The 20,280-nt window shown below is 35.6% G+C and overlaps 1 protein-coding gene and 1 pseudogene across 2 annotated transcripts in view; both read left to right on the top strand.

The window, feature by feature from the left end:
* COL11A1 (collagen type XI alpha 1 chain) overlaps positions 1-20,280 on the top strand; it is a 204,631-nt gene that overhangs the window by 254 nt on the left and 184,097 nt on the right. The window lies entirely within an intron of this gene.
* On the top strand, positions 1,333-7,744 carry LOC109730405 (superoxide dismutase [Mn], mitochondrial pseudogene; annotated as a pseudogene).

Genomic DNA, 20,280 nt, shown 5'->3' with positions numbered 1-20,280 from the left:
GGAAAATTCCCTTAAATAAAATCCAGATTGTAGCTGCTACCAGGTTGGAAGTGGAAACTGGAGAGAGACAGAGAGAGATGGATGTAGGCGGGACAGTAATGGGAGAGGAGGTAGGTAGCAGGGAAAAAAAGATCTGTCAGGCACAGAGCCTGCTGAAAATGCCCTTCACCACTTTTCAGCCTCTTTGAAAAGAGGAAAAATATTACCTTGAACACAAGGGCAGTTGTACAAAGCTTTTGTCTGAGGAACAGTCCTCAGACTGCCCTTTGAACACATCTTCTGGTTTCTTCTGGTTCCAACTAATGGGAATATCTTTTTAAGGGTGAGCTGAGGAGAAAATATAGAGAAAGGGTATAAAATGAACCTTGATAAAGTTCTTTGTCTGCAACAAAGTGAGAAACAGGCTGTTTTGCTTTTGGGGATATAAGAGAAACCAGGGGGATGAATCTAGACGATTAAGAACACTTTGTGTGTGTGTGGGGGGGGGAGGGGGTTTGGCTTTTTAAGCAGTTTTAAGTGGACAGAAATTGTCAGATTATTAGGAAAGTGTTCAAGGTAGGGAGAACACCTTCCCGTGAAGTTTAGTCCCCTCCTCTCCTCTACGAGTCGCCCCCTCCTCCCCATTTCTTCTTGCAGGTTGGACGTGCAGTTCACTTGGAGAATGATGAAAGTCGCCCAGCAAATGGGGTGGGGGCGGAGGAATAGGGTTTGGGAGGGAAGGGGAGGGGGCGAGGGGTGGGGCGGGAGGAGAGAGGTAAGGAAAGTTCCTACGTGGCACCACCAAATATTCAATGACCAGACCTGCTTGGAAGTCTGCAGCCCTGTCAGTACCCAGGGAGGGAGAGCGACTTCTCCCCTCCCCTCCGCCTCCTCCCTCCTCTTCCCCCGCCCTTTCCCGAAAAGACGTCCGGCCGGAGCGGTCCGTTAGGTGCTGTAGACACGGCTGGCAGGCGGACGCCCTTGGGGTGCAGGGAGCCCAGGCAACTTGGAGTGGAAAGCGAGCTTCGTCGGGAGTGCAGAGAGAAGCTGGGGGGACAAGACGGGGGTGGGTGGGAAAGACAGGCTATGGGAGAAAAAAACCTGTCCCTCCCACAGGCGCCGGCTTTAGCAGAAACCTGAGTCTGGCCCAGGGTCTAGATGCCAAGGTCCGAGTTCTCTAATGGGAGTTGGTCCTCCCAGAGGCCGCCCTCTGCGACCAGGTGTGTGTCCCCTCCACTCGCTTAGTGGCTTTCGCCTTCCAGAGTAGCAGGCAGCGCTGCTAGGCAATTCCTCCGGTGATTTTTCCTGGTGAATACAGTCAGAGCTTCATGAGGACCGTATTTGAATTTCGAAATGAGCTGTGTTAATGACGTTGAGTCGTTCATTCTCACATTTTCAAGGACAAATAAGAAAGTATTGGAGAGTGGGTCCATCAGAAAGTTTGCGTTTTACCTTTGGTACCTGGTCACCGGTTGGATCGCTCAATTCTGTCAGCAGTTCTGCCCTCTGCTGGTTTTATTTATTATTTGGGATTCAGGCTTCTGCAAATAGTGCATGGGGCCTCTTAAATGTCCCTCTAACTACCGTGATACTGGAAAAAGACACCTGATGAAGGAAGGATGGATATACCGTTTCTTTTTCAGCATGTCACAGGCACACTCACATAGACAAGAGCATTGTAATGGCGGCTATTTATTTAAAAATACGGAAACAGATTTTTTTTTCAGTGACAGATGAAATATAAGCTCAAGTGACACCATTGTATGAATTCAGGGATTATTTTGCTGAAGATATTTATGTTGGACCTTTCCGTAAAGCTCTAAGAATATAAAAAATTAAATTTCTACATTTCTAATGCATAATGTTCTATTTTCAATCTAGCTACGTACTTGAAACACTTCTAAATAAACATCTCAGTACTGCATCAAAAAATGGTGAAAAAATAACTTTGGCTGTTGTTATAAAGCCAAGTGATATGAGAAATAGCAAAGTGTAAGGATCAGTTGTTGTTGGGTTTCTGCTTGTTTTTTCTGATGAAAAGTTTTGAAAGTCATACGATAGTTTAGATATGCGAGTATTGTAAGATTTGGGTATTTGTTTTATCAAGTTGCTTTGGTGCTTCTTGCTTAATGGGAGGCCACATGTTTATTTAAACCTACTTTTGTAGACATTTCTGTCTCCTAATAAACTTCAAATAGGAAATAATAGTGTATTAGTGCTTAAAACAAGAACACTGGCTTTCAAGGCGTGAATCACCACATGAGGGAAAAACAAACCCAGTGTCCAGTTCTAATACTAGCCTTTAGATTTGTAGTTGAAGTAATGAGTGGTATATTATATCAGTTTCTAAATAAAGGTATTATATCCCAGCATGATAATATGATGTTGATTTCACTGAGGTGCAGTGGTATGATTTGGTTGCTAAACCCAAAGATAATTTAAGATAGAGCCTATTTTCATATAAAATTAAAACATTAAAGCCTTAAAAATTTCAGGATTAATAATAAAGTTAGACTCTAAAGAATATAATACAGAGAAAAGTTCTTAGATGTAAATATAAAGATTTATGACAACACAATCATATTGTACTTTGAAAATTCAAACTATAATTTGGAAGTATTTACTGTACTTTTTAAACATTTTTCAACTTTTACTATGATTTAGAATAAAAAGTTTAGGTGTAATTTTTATAAATATTTAATTACATTAACTTCAGTTTTATGTTTTGTATATTTGCCAATGGTTAACATAAATGATTTACCTCAGGAATTTATAGATTTTTGTTTGTTTGGCAGTTAGTCCAAACATAGGACTACACATAGCACCTGGGATTTACCTGGAATGTATCGTGACTACACTATGATCCTGTTAAAATAGATGGTTTTATATAAGTGATTTTAGTAATAGTTTAAGTAAAAGTTAGCTATAATTGAAAATTAAGAAAAATAGCATCTAATTGAATTGTCCTTTTATTAATTAAAATGATATTCAGCCTTCGCCAGTTAAGCCAGTACTGTGTCTTGCAAATTATTGCTCGGTTTTGGGAGGAACTTTGTAAGCTAGTCAGCAATCTGTAGTAAGCCCTGCAGGAGTGTTGTTTTGAGTGCCCGGGATCAGCAGGTGAAATGGTGCTGGCTTCCAGAGTATGTGCTAATCCAACCTTTCAAAGTGATCAAATCTGTCCCTTTGGTCATTTAATCAGAAATCAGTTAAAAGACCAGATATGCTTCTGATAACAAATGAAGTGTTTCCTAAGATTATTAATACTGTGTCTTTCCGTTTTTTTAAATTCAAAATTGACAAAGTCTGTAGGAGGGAAACAATGAAGAATAATAAGTTGCTCATGAGAAACACCTTCCTGTGGGCTTTGTACACATAGCCTCAGTTTGGGTGGCACATATATAATCAGTTTACTATAGATTCTTTCACTTAGTTGCCTATTAGTTTTGAAATTAAGTTTATTAATATCTTAAAGTGATAATTTGTTTCACAGTTAGTACTGAGGGGCTACTTTATAAAAGTTACTCTCTAAAAGGTATCTGCATACTTTTAAACAAAATTATGAAGTTGCAAAATGAGAAATGTATTTATGTAGTATGATTACTTATAAATGAATTACACATTTTAGATTCTATCCCTCTCTCAATTTGTGACTGAAATAGAAGGACCACATTGGTGTACAAGTAACGTTATCAATAAAGTACAGTGAGTCATACATCACCTCTTTTCAAATTTGTGTGTTGGATTTCTATCTGACAAAAATGAATAAATAGTCACCTTTCTAAAAATATTCTCTCTGAAGTAAATTCTCTTTACTATGGCTAATTTGTTGAGTCGCTGCCTATTTAATGATAACAAGGACTCAAATTAAGCTTAGTAGAGAGTGTGTAATAAAAAGCTGAGTTTTTAAATGAAAAGAAGATGTTTAGATGAATTTTTTAAAAAGAGAATGCTAGTGCTAAACAGGATAGAAATTGCTAATCGATTCTGCCTTCTCACTTGGTAAATGAAGAAACTAAGGCATAGAAAGTTGTTAGCTGAATACTCTCATAAAAACCTAATAATATCCTTAGGGTATTCACAACTTTTTCTGAGTGAGACTGTGATAGTGATTAAAAAATCTTTAAAGAATAGAAGTCTGAGACTTGATGAAATTACCAGATAGTACTTAACTGTGTATGTACTGGAGTTTAGATTAGTGAGAAGGCAGACTAAGTGAAAATTCTTGATTTAAAAAAACCTGTATAACAAATAGGGTTATAGAATGTATTTAAAAATTTTTCAGTGTCCTAAATTTGGAGAAAGGTAATTTTTGATCATTTGTATACTTAATTATGTGATTCTATAAGATTATCTGCATCTGAGTAGAAAGCATAATAATTTCCAATTATTTTTTTTTTGCATTTGTTGCTGGATTAAGAATGTACTTTTATATTCTCTCTAAGGTTGTTGGTGGAAGACCAGGGTCAACTTTGGATTTTTAAGAAGCTAAGAATATTATATATTTATTTCAAATAAGGAAAATAATGACAAATTTCTGATATTTTTATGTTAATTTAATTAATTGGATGATATATATCATATACAATGTGGTTTTGACTAGTAAGTCAGGTAATCATTATGACACACACTTCATGCGTGTTGTTTAAGAATCTTTTTCCAAATAAGTGGCAAACTTGAGAAAAAGAAAGAGAACTTAGTAGTGCAAATTCTAATTAAAATTGTTATTTTGGATTGTCAAAGCATCTGAAACTACATAAATACTTTTTACCTCAGGAATAAATGGACAGTTAATTTATAGGAAATGCTCAATGTTAATGGATTACCATGATATCCGTGACAAATTTTATTACCACATGTGAAATAGTGAGGATGTAAGGGAGGAAAAATTCAATTTTGTATCTCAACATTTATTTCTAGAAGTCCAATCTTCAAGTGTACTATTTATACCAAGTTAAGAGTATTTTTATCTTTAGGGAAAAGCAATCCATGTTCTTAGAGTCGTGAAGAAGATATCATGGAAGCATTTATCATTAATTTTTATGCTTAGGATTACCTCCAACAATTTATATAGACATGGAGTTTTATAAATACTGAGCCATCCCCATCATTTTGTGTAATTGTTAATGATTATGTTTACGTATTTAAAAGCCAGAATTTTACTGGATCCTAAATAAATTTTTCTTTCCTCCCTGCCTTTGGAGAAGTAATTAAGGGCAATTGGTGTAATCCTTAGGACTTCAAGGCAACTGCAAAACAGGGACTGAAAGCTCGTCTGCATTTCTGCTTTTACTCCTCCACTTCCTTCATTTAATACTGGGGAAATGTGACCTGAGCTAGGAGTGGTGAGAGGAAACCAAACTTTTTTTTTTTTTTTTTTTTTTTACCATTGATGTTTTGTTCCTTAGCAAAGAAGAAAGAGACATATATACAGATTTATACAGATGTTATAAAGAGTTGCAATGTTCCCTAAATTCTCACTGAAGAATGCAATTTTCAGAGTGATTTTTAGTATACTCTAGTTTTAGACATTTTTTTCTCTAATTTCTCTTGTAACTTAATTCAAAACCTGGAGGTTTTCTTTTTTCTAAAATTTTGAACTATCTTCTATTATGTATTAGAATATATCTACAATATTTATTTCTTCTTCTTTCAAAACCCTAGGTGATTTTATTTTTATAGGCAAGTATCTTTTTTTTTCTGCCTACTTTCAGATGTGTCAGAACTCAACATGAATAATATTAGCTCGTAGAGAAGATGAAAGACAATTTTAAAGTGATTTACTGAGTAATATCTATTTATCAGTTGCAGTCTTTGGCCTACTACTGAGTTGGCTAGTGGTTCTTTAGACATTGGCTGATCACCAGACCTACTGTTATCTGGTAAAATAAACTCTTTGCTTGCTGCGCATGGAATTAGAGACAGTGCTATTAATTTAGGAGAAAGAACTCAGAGAAAGGAAAGGTTATCATATTTCAGAGTAAGAGACCAGCTTAAATACGACTTGACAATTGAGAACTAAAACAAACCTGTGTAAAAGTGCTTTAGCACAATCAACTTTTGCAATTCCCTCAAACCTTCTTTTTTTTTTTTTTTCTTAAAAAGCAATTCTTTCTTATTTTAACCAAATTTAATTGCTCTTGAATGGCCCTGTACTGTACAGGTAAATGAAGGTCCCTATTCATAGAACTTGAGCGCACAGAGTATCAGTGGAAGCTTCCTTCCTCTGTGTGGCTGGTAAACTGACATCCGGGCTTAAAGGAGTGAACCTTAGACTGTGTGAGGTAGTTGGCTTTCCTTCCTCATACAGATTTTCACATACGACTTCCTGAAAGGATGGCTGCCAGAAAGATCTGTAGTTGCAATCCTTGACAAGGCTAATGAGAACTCTAGTGCACTTTCATACTTGGTGCTCTTAGAGAGGTTTGCAGAAAAAGAAGAGCCATAAATATTAAAGTGACATCTTTCCTTTATTCCTCTCTTTGGACTGGAGTCTCACAGTGGAGCATTGCCTACTACTAGTGTTCACTCTTCCTTTTGAATGCTAATGAGTTTTGGCAGTACTTCAGTGGCTTTGAGGATACATGTGTGATCTAAATGGCTTAGCATGATGTAGAGTGCCTTTCAGGATGTGGCCCCCTCTGTATGTCCAGGCTCATGACCAGCCATTTCTCACCTCCTCAGCCCTCCTCCCATGTACCCTGCACTTCATGTTAAGCCTCTTGCCTGTATTCTCACCTATCTTTGAACACTTTCCCTGGAATGTCTGTTCTCTCCTCGTCCATCTAAGAAACACCTTCTTGTACCCCATCCTTCAGAATTTAACTCAAATGTCACAGTTCCATAAAACTTTCCCTTGTATGTTCAGGCAGATACAATAGTGAGGGCTAATACTAAGTGCATGCTTAGTATGTACCAGGTTCTGTTGTAAGCACTTTTAATATAGAATCTTATTTCATTGTGATAATTGTCCTGGAAGTAAGCTGATATCAAAATACTTCTTTTATTCACGAGAAAACTGAAAAACAGAGAAATTAACTATCTTGCCCAAAGTCACACAGTGAGGAAGTGTTAGACCCAGAATGCAAACACAGACAATCTTGCTCCAGAGCCGTTGTTTTTGATCACTTGCTCATATTTACTTTCTTGGGTGTTCTAATGTTTCTACAGAGCCTTCTAGATTTGTGCTATGATTATGGTGCCTAATATTAATACACGAATCATTTAGCTGCATCAATTGTGTGAAAAACTTGAGTGCTACCAAGGAAAAATATAAAGAGGCCCTGGCCAAGGGTGGTGTTATAATTCAAGTGGCTCTTCAGATTGCACTGAAGTTCAATGATGGAGGCCACATCACTCTTACCATGTTATAGACAAGCCTAAGCTTCAGTGGTGGTGGAGAACTCAAAGGGGAATTGCTGGAAGCCATCCCTTGGGCTTTGGTTCCTTTGACTAATTTAAGGAGAAGTTGACAGGTGTATCCATTGGCGTTCAAGGTTTCAATTCGGGTTGTCTTGATTACATTAAGTAACGAGGACCCTGACAGATCACTGCTTGTTCTAATTAGGATCCATTGCAAGGAACATCAGGTCTGATTCCACTTTTGGAGACTGATGTATGGGAATTCGCTTATTTCCTTCATTATAAAAATGTTAGACCTGATTACCTAAAAGCTGTTTGGAATGTACTCAACTGGGAGAACGTTACTAAAAGGCATGTGGTTTGCAAAAAACAACAACAACAAAAAACATTATCATTATTTTAAAAAGTACTCATGTATATGTTAGTCTTCCTCTAGGTCCAGGAAATGCTAGGAAGGTAGTAACTGTAATGTAGTTTTATTTGTGTTCCCAGTGTCTAACCATGGTGTCAGAATGCACAGTATCTGATGTAGTCACTATTTTGATGATCAGTTTATCCTCTGCCTTTACCCAGCAGACTGGAACAAGATTAAAATCTAGTTAACTTGGAATGGTGTGAAATGAAAGTTTGAGGACCTCCTCATGTCATGTTGTTAGTAGTGATTAGCTCCCCCTGCCCCTTTTCAACTTACTCTAAATGTAAATAAGTTGGAGTTTAGCTTTTTCTTCTGGAAAACATTTTGCATGTTCTCTCCAGAGATGTCTCTGAATATTTGCAGCTCATGATTAATTATATTACCTCTCAAATTGTGTTCTGCTTTAAGATAGGTAGTGGTATTTTTGTTTTGACCGAAGCATAAATCATTGTTTCACTTTTCTTTTTTTTCTTGCTGAACAAGAAAGACAAATTTAATGTAAGAATTATAATCTGTAAAAGTAATAAGTGGAAATATTCCTGTCACGTATTCATTATTGAACTTTTAATCTCAGTTTTCTGTGCTATTGGGGATTGTCTGGCTTTGCTTAACAACTGTAGAAGTAGTGGCCTGTCTATTGCTTTATGATTATTTTAATAAACTCATTCTTTCTTAGAAAGTAATTTGTATATTATATTAGCGTTATTATATTATGAAGTATCATCTTCAAACGAGAATTGTATAAAGCTTCAAGTACTTAATGATATTAATAGAGAGTAGTTGTAGAATTGTTTTGAACAAAGTTATATAGTTTTTATATTTTATTCCTATCCATTGTATATTTTAGTCACATTAAAATCACTAGGACAGATATCTTTATCTGTTTTATTTAGTGTGTCCAGAGCATCTAGAACAGAGCCTGTCACATAGTAGGCATTTGAAAAAAATCTTTGTTGAATGAAGTAAGGGCATTTGTGACAGCTCTAATAACTTGTCTATAACCTAACAACCTGACAAGTGATATGTGGTTATGCTTACCCATTACTGTCAATGTCTACAGAAGTATGAACCTATTTGAACCTATTTCTGCTGATATTATTGTGATTTCCTGAAAATATCAGTCTCCATTTTACCTGGAAGCAAGGCTGTGACCTCCACCCTAAGCACTCTGCCCCTCTGCTAAAGGTTGTTTTTTATTCAGAATCTATATATTATCTCTTCTAGAATTATCTCTCTTCAACCATGAAGACTGGGGCAGTTGGTTTTGCATAACATCCTAAAGCACACTGTGCATACAAACTGAAATGTTTGTCATAAAATATGTTGATGCTCTAATGAAAGTAGGAAAAGCAGTTTTTTAAAGTTATACTTTACTGTGTTTCCCCGAAAATAAGATAGGATCTTATATTTATTTTTCCTCAAGAAGACACCCTAGGGCTTATTTTCAGGGGGTGTGTTATTTTTTTTTAACTACAGTACAACAATCTACATTTATTCAAATATAGTTAAGTCGTCTTCTTCTGGAACATCATCATAACTCTCCAAACCCCAAATTCCATCCTGAATTTCTTGCGACTCTATTTCCTTTAGAACCATTGGCCCCAATCTCTCATGTAAAACAATAGAGCTCTCATGGGGCAGATAAGAAGGGCTGCACATCTTCTTTACCGCTCTGCGATGAAATGCATGGGTTGTGCAGATATGCTGGGTAGCTATGCCCATCACTAGGTCTTAATTTTGGGGTAGGGCTTATATTGAGCAAATGCTTAGGAATCCTGCTAGGGCTTATTTTATGGGTGGGTCCTATTTTTGGGGACACACAGTAGATGGAGTTATGGTCATCATAGACTTGGAAAATATATACATAAATATTCTTTTTATTTTATAAGATCGTACCTGAAGCAAATGTGTCTATGTATTTATAAAATTTGCTGTAAGACAAAGTAGTAACTTAACATTTCTAAACCTTAGGTGATTGTTCTTGTTATCACCCAAATCATAACATCTTTTAGAACAAGAATAATGATTTTTGTTTCTGAGGATTAATATATTAGACTGTGATCTCTATTTTGATTATTTGAGAGGACAAATTGTTGTTACTTTTTAATTCTTAAAGTTGTCTCTGGATGGAAGTTATATCAAATAGAGTTTTAAAGTAATCATGTCATTAATTAATTATAGTTTTGAATAACATTAGTAGGCTGTCAACTCCTAAAGTTTTATTTCTAGCCCACATTTCTCCTGAACTCCATACTTGGATACTTGACTGCCTATTTGAAAATTCCTAACGACATTTATTAAGTCATCTCAAATTTAGTATGCCCAAAACTGAATGGCAGAACTTTCCTCCTGAATACTGTTCCTTGCACAGTCTTCATCTCGCTTAATGACAACAAAATCGATCATGATTTCAAGCTAAAAACCTTGGAGTCAGCTTTGATTCCTTTTCTTTCCTACTCCATATTCAACCCATCAGCAACTCCTGTCCTACATTCAGAATATGTTCAGAATCTGTCCCAGTACTTCATTTCTCAGTCCAAGACAGCAACATTTTACATTTGGAGGATTGCATCTGATTCCACTCCAGTACTCCTATAGTCTGTTCTCAATAGCAGCCCCAGTGGTCTGAAAAAATAAGTTGGATGGGAAATCTCTTCACCTTCCTCTCAAATTTGTTGTGGACCTAAAACTGCTCTAAAAAGTTAAAGCCAAAAAAGTAAGTTGGTTCACACCACCCTTCTCCTCTTAACATTCCAATGGTTTTCCATTTCATTTGGAATAAAATACAGCCTCATTGAAGATCCCGCAGGACCTATACAATTTGCTTTCAATATACCCTACCTTTACTTCTCTGATTTCGTCTTTTATATCCCTCTTAGTCCCTTTGCTGAAGATATATTTGTCTCCTTGCATTTCCTTCAACATTTTGGGCCAACTGTTGTTCTTTGCACTTATTGTTCCTTTTGCTTATAATCATATTCTGCAAAAAAGATCAGGATAGAGGAGCCGCCTTTGACTTTCCAGATTTTGCCCAAATATCATTTTCTTATTAAGGCCTTTTCTGTTCTTTTTCTTTAATATTATAATCCATGCCTCTGCAACCCTTTCTATGCTCTTTTCGTGATTTATTTTTCTCCTTAGCACTAATCAAATACTTGTCATGTCTAGAAAATAATGATGCATTTAAATTAAAGATACAGATTTTGTTTTAATGCTTTATATAAAATGTAGAATTAGATAAGTTTGGAGAATTAGACAATTCTTTAAGCTTTCAGATGTTAATAGCATCTAGGACAGATATATCCGATGATTCCCATAGTTTTTCATTTTATTTTGCCTATTTGCAAATAGTTGATATGACCGTCAAATCCCACAAAACAAAGCATTTTTCTTATTTGATGGACACTATGGATATTGATCCAGATGTTCTAACAGATTATACCTGTGTAGAAATGGTAATGGGAGTTTACACTTTGTTTCATTGGTTTAAGAGAGCAATGGTGATGGTTATGTAGGAAGTAGATGAAAGATATTCCCAGCTGCAGAACTAGAAAGCAATTATAGCCTAGATATTGTCAAGAAAATGTATAAATAAGTTAATGTTCAAATAAAATTTATTTGTTGTTCTTAATCAAGGCTAAATTCAGGAGCCTTAATTTTATGTACATTTGTCCTTCAAACAAGGTGAAGGTTATAGGAACCAACCACACACACTTGAGAATTTGTGTATAACTTTTGACTGCCCCCAAAACTTAACTACTAATAGCTTACTGTTGACTGGAATCTTTACTGATAACATAAACAGTTGATCAACACATATTTTGTAGGTTATATGTATATATATTGTATTCTTATAATGAAGTAAGCTAGAGAGCAGAAAATGTTATTAAGAAGTGAAAAGGAAGAGAAAGTATATTTATTGTTCCATTCATTAAGTGGAAGTAGATCATAATAAAAGTCTTCATCTTCACGATCTTTATGTCCCGTAGGCTGAGGGAGAGGAGGGGTTAGTATTCTTGTCTCAGAGGTGGCAGAGGAGGAAGAGGTAGACAAGATGGAAGAGGAGGCAGGAGAGGCAGGCACAGTTAGTATAATGTTATGGAAATACACCATAATTTCTGTCTGAAGCTTTTTGCTTTTTCATCTTTCTAAAAATGTTTCCATATGGTATCAATTATTTTCCTCCTGTTTTCTTTAATTTCAGTGCCCTTATTATAGAAAGGCACATGTTGTAAAAGAAGTCAAAAACCATATTGAATAATCAGAACCCTTCTGCCTTATTGTCTAATGTCAATTTGTGTTCTAGCATTGCTGCTTCTATGTCTTCTTCCTCATCTTCTTCCACTGGTACGGAAGCACTCAGTTCCATCAATTTGTCTTCTGTTCAATCTTGTGGTGTGGTGTCTATTAGCTCTTGAATTTCTTCAAGATTCATATCTTGAAACCCTTTGTCCCCCACCCCTCTTGTTTGCGATATTAGCAATCTTTTTCGTGATTTCTTTTCTGTCATAAAACTTGAGAATTCGTGCACGGTATCTGGACACAGTTTTCTCTAGCAGGAATTTATTGTTTCAGGCTTGATGGCTTTCATGTCTTTTTCTGGCATCTTCAATGGTGTAATCTTTCCAGACTTTCTTGGTGTTCTTTCTATCAGGGTATTCTTACATAGCGGTTGACAATCCTTTCCTTAGAGTACTGTGTGTAATGAGACTTAAAGGACTTTATGATTCCCTAATCTGGAAGCTGAAATAGAGGTCTTATATTTGGGGACAAGTAGACCACTTCAATACCTTCGAAGTTGAACTCAACGGGTTCTCTATGGCCGGGGGCTTTGTACAATATTAAAAGAACTTGAAAAGGCAGTTTCTTACTGGCAAGATAACTTTCTGACTTCAGGGACAAAGAATTGATAAAAACCAATGCAGAAAAAGGGACATTATGGTCCATGCTTTCTTTTTGTACAATTGAAAGACTGGCAGCTGGTGCTTATCTTTTCCCTTCAGAGCTCCAGGGTTTGCAAATTTATAGATAAGGAGAGTCCTGATCATAAGCCTGACCGAATTTGCACAAAACAATAGTGTATCCCTTCCTTCCTTAAATCCTGATGCTCACTTCTCTTCCTTACAATAATTAATGTGCTTTGAGGCATTTTCCCAGAAGAGGGCACTTTTGTCTGCATTACAAACTTGTTCAAGCAGATATCTTTTCTCCTCAATGATTTCCTTAATGGTGTCTTGGGACTTGTCTGTTGCCTCTTGGCCAGTGGAAGCTGCTTCTGTTATCTTGACTTTTAGGCCAAACCTCTTTCTAAAATTATCAAACCATCCTTTGCTGCATTAAAGTCTCCAGTTTTAGATCTCTTCACCTTCCTTTTGCTTTAAGTTATCATATAATAACTTTCATATAATAGCTTTTTTATAAGCTATCATATAATAGCTATCATAAGTTATCATATAATAGCTTAAGTTATCATATAATAGCTTTTTTGAATCATATTAGAATCTAAAAAATTCCAGTATATTTATTTTAAAAAATGTGCATGAAAATGGACTTTCACAGTTCAAACCCTTGTTCACGGTCAACTATATTTCTTATAATCCCTAAATAAGGCAGTATTAAAAGTATAAATAATCAACAATGGCATACCTGTAATCCTAGCACTTTGAGAGGCTGAGGTTGGGTGGATCATTTGAGCTCAGGAGTTCAACACTAGTCTGAGCAAGAGCAAGACCCCATCTCTACTAAAAATAGAAAGAAATTAATTGGCCAAAAAAATATATATATTATTTATATATATATAAATATATATTTTATATATATAATTATATATAATATATATATTACACATAATATATATATTATGTATAATATATATATAATCCTTCTATCTCAGCCTCCCAAGTAGCTGGGAGGCTGAGATAGAAGGATTGCTTGAGCCCAGGAGTTTGAGGTTGCTGTGAGCTAGGCTGATGCCATGACACTCTAGCTCGGGCAACAGAGTGAGACTCTGTCTGAAAAAAAGTATAAATAGTCAACTATTGGATGTGAATACAATTGATTTTAATTGAGGGCGCATTTTATCTGTATTCTACTTCATAATATTTTTACTATGTATTTTTTCTTAATCTTTACAATTATGAATTTTATTATGCAATTGATTTTTTAAACTAGTGTTTTCATAGAGTTGTAAGAAAGTGCATTTACATTTGTTCATTAGCTTTCTATTTTCTTTTCTTTTCTTTTCATTTTTTTTTTTTAGACGGGATCTTGCTCTGTTCCCTGGGCTAGAATGCAGTGGTGTCATCATAGTTCACTGCAACCCCAAACTTCTGGGCTCAAGCGGTCCTCCTGCCTCAGCCTCCTGAGTAGCTGGGACTACAGGTGCAGACCACCATGCCCAGTTAATTTTTAAATTTTTTTGTAGAGACAGGGCTTGCTATGTTGTATAGGCTGGTCTTGAACTCCAAGCAATTCCCCCTCCTGCCCCCCCCCCCGGCTTCCCAGAATGCTAGGATTGTAGGCATAAGTTACCATACCTGGCCTAGGTTTCTATTTTATGAAAAGGTAGTACCAGTAGGCTTGTTAGATGCTTGATTTGATGAAATTAACTATGAAATTCCTAAAACTCCAGGTTATTGGTTTATGTTGTCTTTGTCCATGTCATTCTCAATTTGATGTTATTCATTGTTCAAACATGAAATACTCACATTTTTCAATAATGCCCATCTAAATCTTGAGCCTTGAGATGCTTACGTTTATTTTATTTGTATTATTTGTGTATGTGTGTGTAGAGAACTATATTAAGTAAACATAGTATTATTAATGGCAATATATTTTAGTTTATTATAGAACACTTTTGGGAAAATTGATCTCTAAATAGTATTATGGAATACTTCCCATGTCCAGGAGGATTTAATGTGAACTAATAAACTGTGATGGTTTCTTATATAATCTTATAATTTACTAATACATCTAAGCAGTTTCTGTCATATTTACATTTTTTAACTATAAAGTTTAATTTTAAAATGCAAATAAAAAGTGTGGTAATTTCAGGTAAAATGATTCTTTTGAGACATAGGAAATGTATGTGATTTTTATTGACATTATTTGTGTCACATCATTGTTTAATGATGAACTTCAGTACCTTTTTAAATATTGGAAAATTTAGGTCAATGTGTTTAATTTTCTAGTACCTCCTATTGGTTTATAATACATGATTGGTATGTGGCATATATGTATTTAAAATAAATGAAAGAATAGAGTCAGAAGAAAGAGCCTACAATATTATATTTTTAAACCTTCTAATATATAACTATCAGGGTTACAGTGTTTAAGCTATATATCAACTTCTATGCAATGCAAAGAAAAAACTATGAAAAGAGAAAAATGCTAATCATATCAGTGTATTAATGTCAGGTCATACTACAGGGTGAGTGGTGAACATGAAAATATAGATTTAAGCAACCCATTTGGTTGCTTAAGCTAAGTTTCAGGAAACCTCCTGGGGTTGTTTATATCTGGAATAACATATGAGCATGCTGGAGAGATTGCTAAGCACTACATAACTTTGATGGATGATATTTAATGGACATTTTAGAGATGAAAAGTATTCAGTAGGCTACTGTACTGCAAAAAACCTTCCCAAGGTAGTTGGAAGAAACAGATAACAGGAATCAAGTTAATTATAGCTCTGGGGAAATGTGGATCATGCTAACTGAAACTGTTAAAGATGTTCAGAAAGGTTGAAATTTTCAGGGAATAATAATTTAATAGGTATTATTTTTGTTGAATATTTATTATGTATTAGACACTATCTGAAGATTAAAGTGCTTTATTGTGTTTAATTCTCAAAATGGGCTAAGTTGAGGAAACTAAGTTTTGGAGGGGTGAGTAGCTTATCTAAAGTCTGTATTTATTATACAGATAATAAATACCGAATTTGAATTAGAAGTTGGGCAGGTCGAACTGTAGAAACTGAGTTATTAGTTGTTTATGTGCTTGCAATATTATAGTTTTTAGACTCTTTTTTAAGAGTCATGATTTTGAAATATAGCAAGTATTGGCAGTAGGTAAATTGTAAAAAGTAGTCACTTCTCTTTTATCTTTTTTTCTGTCAGTCCTATATTCCACTAACACATGCTCAAAGGAGCAATCTTGGCCTTTTGATATTCATCTGTAGCCATAAAGCATTTCATGATTGTTTGGATAATGGTTGAGAACTTTTTCTCTGTTTTATATTTATTTCCCTAACGGTATGCTTCTTATGTGATCTGTGATGTTAGGTACAAGGTAAAGATAAGTGACTTTCTAGAAGTTGAGAAAGCATCTACATTAGAAAGGCTACTTCATGCCTGTGTTCTTGCCATACCTGAATCAAACAATGGAAGCAACCGAACTTGGAAAGCTCTTCAAGTTGTTGGTAAAGGTCACTTATGCTTCAACTCTGAGGGAGGATGTAGCTGCTCCTGTATTCATTCATTAAGCATGTCTTTATTGATCATTTACTGTGCTTCAGCCACTAAGACTTAGAAATATAACAGTGAACATTAATAGCACTGATGTTCACTTTCATAAGGTTTACAGTCTATCAACGGAGGCAGATGTTAAGCAATAAATTACATGCTTAGCAGAGAGAGAGAGAGAGAGAAATATTAGGTGATATAAATATGTGACAGGACAATCATGACCATCATTTAGACACATACTGTGCCTGAGAGCATATAGTCCAGTGCCAGAATGAAATCATTAAGCACGCAAACAAAATAGAGTGTGGGGCTATGCATGGGAAATATAGGACAGGTGGGATCATAAGAGAGGGTCACATAATCTACCTGGGAGGGATAAGGAAAGATTTCCTAGAAAAAGTCATGCGTTGGTTTGGACCAAAATGTTAACTAGGTCTGAATCCATCATGTTTTAGCCCTGGCTGCACATTAGACTTAACTGAGAATCTTTAAAAAAATGTGTATGCATGTTAGTTGAGTGTGGTAGTGCAAGCCTGTAGTCACAGCTACTCTGGAGGCTGAGGCAGGAGGATCACTTGAGCCCAAGGCATTTGGGATTGCAAGAGCTATGATGACATCACTATACTCTAGCCTGGTGGCAGACCCCATCTCAAAAACAAAAACAAAAACAAAAAAACCAACCAACCAAACAAACAAATAAAAAACTTGAATGCCTGGGCCCCAGCCCAGTCATAGTTTATTAGTTCTGTGGGGAGAACTAATAGGCATCTACATGTTTTAGTCACTTTCCAGATTATTCTAATGACAGGGTTGAAAAATCAGTCAGCTGTCCTCAGCCAATTGAGGAAGGACGAATAAAGGGGGCAAGGCACATTTTAGAAACTGAGAGAAGTTTGTTCTAACTGGAGCAATAAATTTGCAGGTGGGAAAGTAGATAGGTGTTATTGTAGATGGCTGTCTTGGAGTTCATGGCAGTGAATTCCTGACAGAGATATGATTTTTCTCCAGAGTTCTTCAGCAGCCATGGTGCATTCAGAGAGAATTTGGAAAACTAAATTTGTTCAGTGTTGATATGTTGTTGGCAAGCATAACTGCTTTCCTTGAACTCTGCACTCCCTTGTACCTGTGCTGCCATATTTGCAGTTTCTTTCCCTCTTTTCCTCACTGATGAACTCCTATTCATCTTCCAGGACTCAGCTTAAAAGGGCTAGATGGTACATATTTTAGCCTTTGTGGGCCACATTGTCTCTGCTGCAGCTATGCAATTCTGTCATTGTAGTGCAAAAGCAGCTATGGATATATATAAATGAATGGGGGTGGCTGTGTTTCAATGGAAGTATTTATGCATGCCGAAATTTAAATTTCATAGGGTTTCCATTTGTCACAAAGTATTCTTCTTTTGATTATTTTAAAGCATTTAAGAGTATAAAACCATTATTTTCTCATGTACCATATAAAAATAGGCAGCAAGGGGGTCTTAGCCTATAGGTATAGTTTTCCTTGCTACCATGCTAAGACATTGCTACAAATACCAACTCAGTTCCAACAAAAACTCTTTGTGATAAATAGCTTTACTATTCTCATTTTATAGATGTGGAAGATGAGGCACAGAGAAGTTAAGTAATCTGTATAAATTACAGATGCTAAGTGGGAGAGGTGGAACTCAGAAGCAGTCTTGCTTTTGATGTAATGCTATGCTCTCTACTGGTCATGGGAGTTTGCAGAGATGCTTGGAGGAGGAATTAGAGATGAAATAGTCAAAGCATTGTGAGATATTAGATCAGCAATCCATGTGGATGATGAAGGAAACAGGAGAAAGGGTCAAAGACCAAGGAGCAAACTGATTAGCAAATGGGTGGTGGCATTCAAAAGGTTGACAGAATACAACAGAAAATACACAGTAGAACTTCAAATTTTTTTGTTTTAACATTAGAGAGCCCTATGAACTTCAGAAGAAGTTGCTGCCATTTATTTTCCATTATTGGGTTTTATATTCAACATTTTACATACTCTGTGTATATGTGTGTGTGTGTATGCATATTTGTATACCTGTTTCCTTATAGTTTGAGGAGAAAAAGGCAAGGGTAGGCAAATAATTAAAACCAAGAATGAAAGGTGCTATAATAGAGGTTAGTGCATCTAATATATGAATAGCTTTGGGAGATAGGGACTGCTTTCTGGAGAAGATAACACATCAGTTATATTCTAGTCATTTTTCAGGTGAGGTGGAGCTAAGTGTTTCAGACAGAGGGAGTAGGTCTTACAAAGGCCCAGAGGTAGGCAAAGTCACATGGTAGTTTCTGGGAAGTATGAGTTCAGTCTGAATTGAGTACTGAGTGAGGACGAAATTAGGGGTAACGAGAGATAAGAATGAACATGCAGTGGGGTTAGACTGGGAGGATAAGTGGGTGTGTCCAGATTATCAAGATTGTATATGCAAGGAATGAAAGTCAGCCCAGTTCTCTGAAGGAACTGAAGCAGCAGAGTGACATGAGATATGGATTTCTGGAAGCCCAGTCAAGCTGTGGCATGCAGATTGATGGGAAAGGGCATGCAAACCAGTTAAATTGCTATGAAGTAGCAGACTGGGGACTGATATCTTATTGTCTCATTTAATAAACCTATAAGTATGCAATAAAATGCAAGAAAATATTACTGAACAAAATATTGTGCTGAATTGGATACATCTGAAATGCATAATCGTGGTCTGTGCCACCAGTTGACAACATAGAAACAATTAAAATATTAAGGGCATTTAAGAATTGCTTTGAATAAGGAAATTTTACTTCTTTTGATATATTACGTTCAGCCATAATAAATTACTGCTTTTAATCTTTAAGCAGTTGCAGTTAGCACAATATAAAACATAGTTTTCCTATATACATGTGTGTATGTATGCAAAACAATAGAATCTATATTGTGACAGTTTATTAACTATTAACAGTTTATTAACAGTTTATTAACAGTTATTTACTATGATTATGAGGATTATGAGATCAAATAATGTGCAGAATTTCCAAGTGGCTTAATTTATTATTTAGTTTACTTGAAAGAAAAACAATTTAAGACTTGATTAACCAAATTTTACTTTTCTGTAACTTGGTATGCCTTTTTAGAAAAAAAATACTTGAAATCTTTATTCTGTGTCCCTGTTTTATTGTTTTTTTTTTTTTTTTTTTTTTTGAGGAGTATGTTCTTGGAAAAGGTCACTGTGTTGAAAGATACTTTGGAGAAAAGGAGAGTTGTGGTCCATTTTATGTGTTATTGACCTGTGTTCAGTTGTGATCATGACCATGGGGCTGCATTCTTTACAGAAGAATTACAGCCTTTTTACAGCTGTGTTCACGTTTGTCCTGGAGTCTTTATTTGGTTTTATTTTTGAGAATGTCTTCAGAGCAAGAAAAGAAGATAAAATAAGCAGATAAGATGCTGTGGCTTTTAGAAATATTCTCCTTCAAAGTCATTTATATCCTAATGTGAATTGAGTTTAATTTAAAATAAATATAAACATCAGGCATCAATTAACTAGCTCAAAGATAGTTTTAATATTAATATATTATAGGAATGTTAAGTCTATTTTTGCAGAGGTTTAATTTGAGGGGATAGCAGTGAGGGTGGTGAAGTAGAAAGAGCAAAGAGTTGATATTTATATAGACCTTAAGAGTAATTTTCCTTTGTTCTTTGATTCTCACTTTCCTCCTCTGCACAGTGGGGTTAAGAACATATGGTTTGAGAGGGTTAATTCCTGTAAAGAACTTGGCAGCGACTGGCACATGTTGGGCTCTCTGGCCATGCTAGTTATTATAATAACTTTTTCTTAGTTGTAAGATAAGAGAAGAGAAGACAGTAAAAATGGTCAGATATCACATTGGCCTAAAAAAAAATCAGCCATTGCAAACAGTAAAAATATCTTCTCGGATACCATTATAATTTTATATCTCAAGCATGCTACGTGATACATTGGCCAGCACATGGCCTGCTCTGAATATTTAGTTTATTTTTGAATACAGATAGAACAGCCAATAGAATATAAGTACAGCAGGCCTTGAATAACATTGT

Source organism: Microcebus murinus, chromosome 2 (genome assembly GCF_040939455.1).
Source record: "Microcebus murinus isolate Inina chromosome 2, M.murinus_Inina_mat1.0, whole genome shotgun sequence".
Taxonomy (NCBI): Eukaryota; Metazoa; Chordata; class Mammalia; order Primates; family Cheirogaleidae; genus Microcebus; species Microcebus murinus.
The sequence above is the reverse complement of the archived record's forward strand: the minus strand, read 5'-3'. Positions and strand labels throughout refer to the sequence as shown.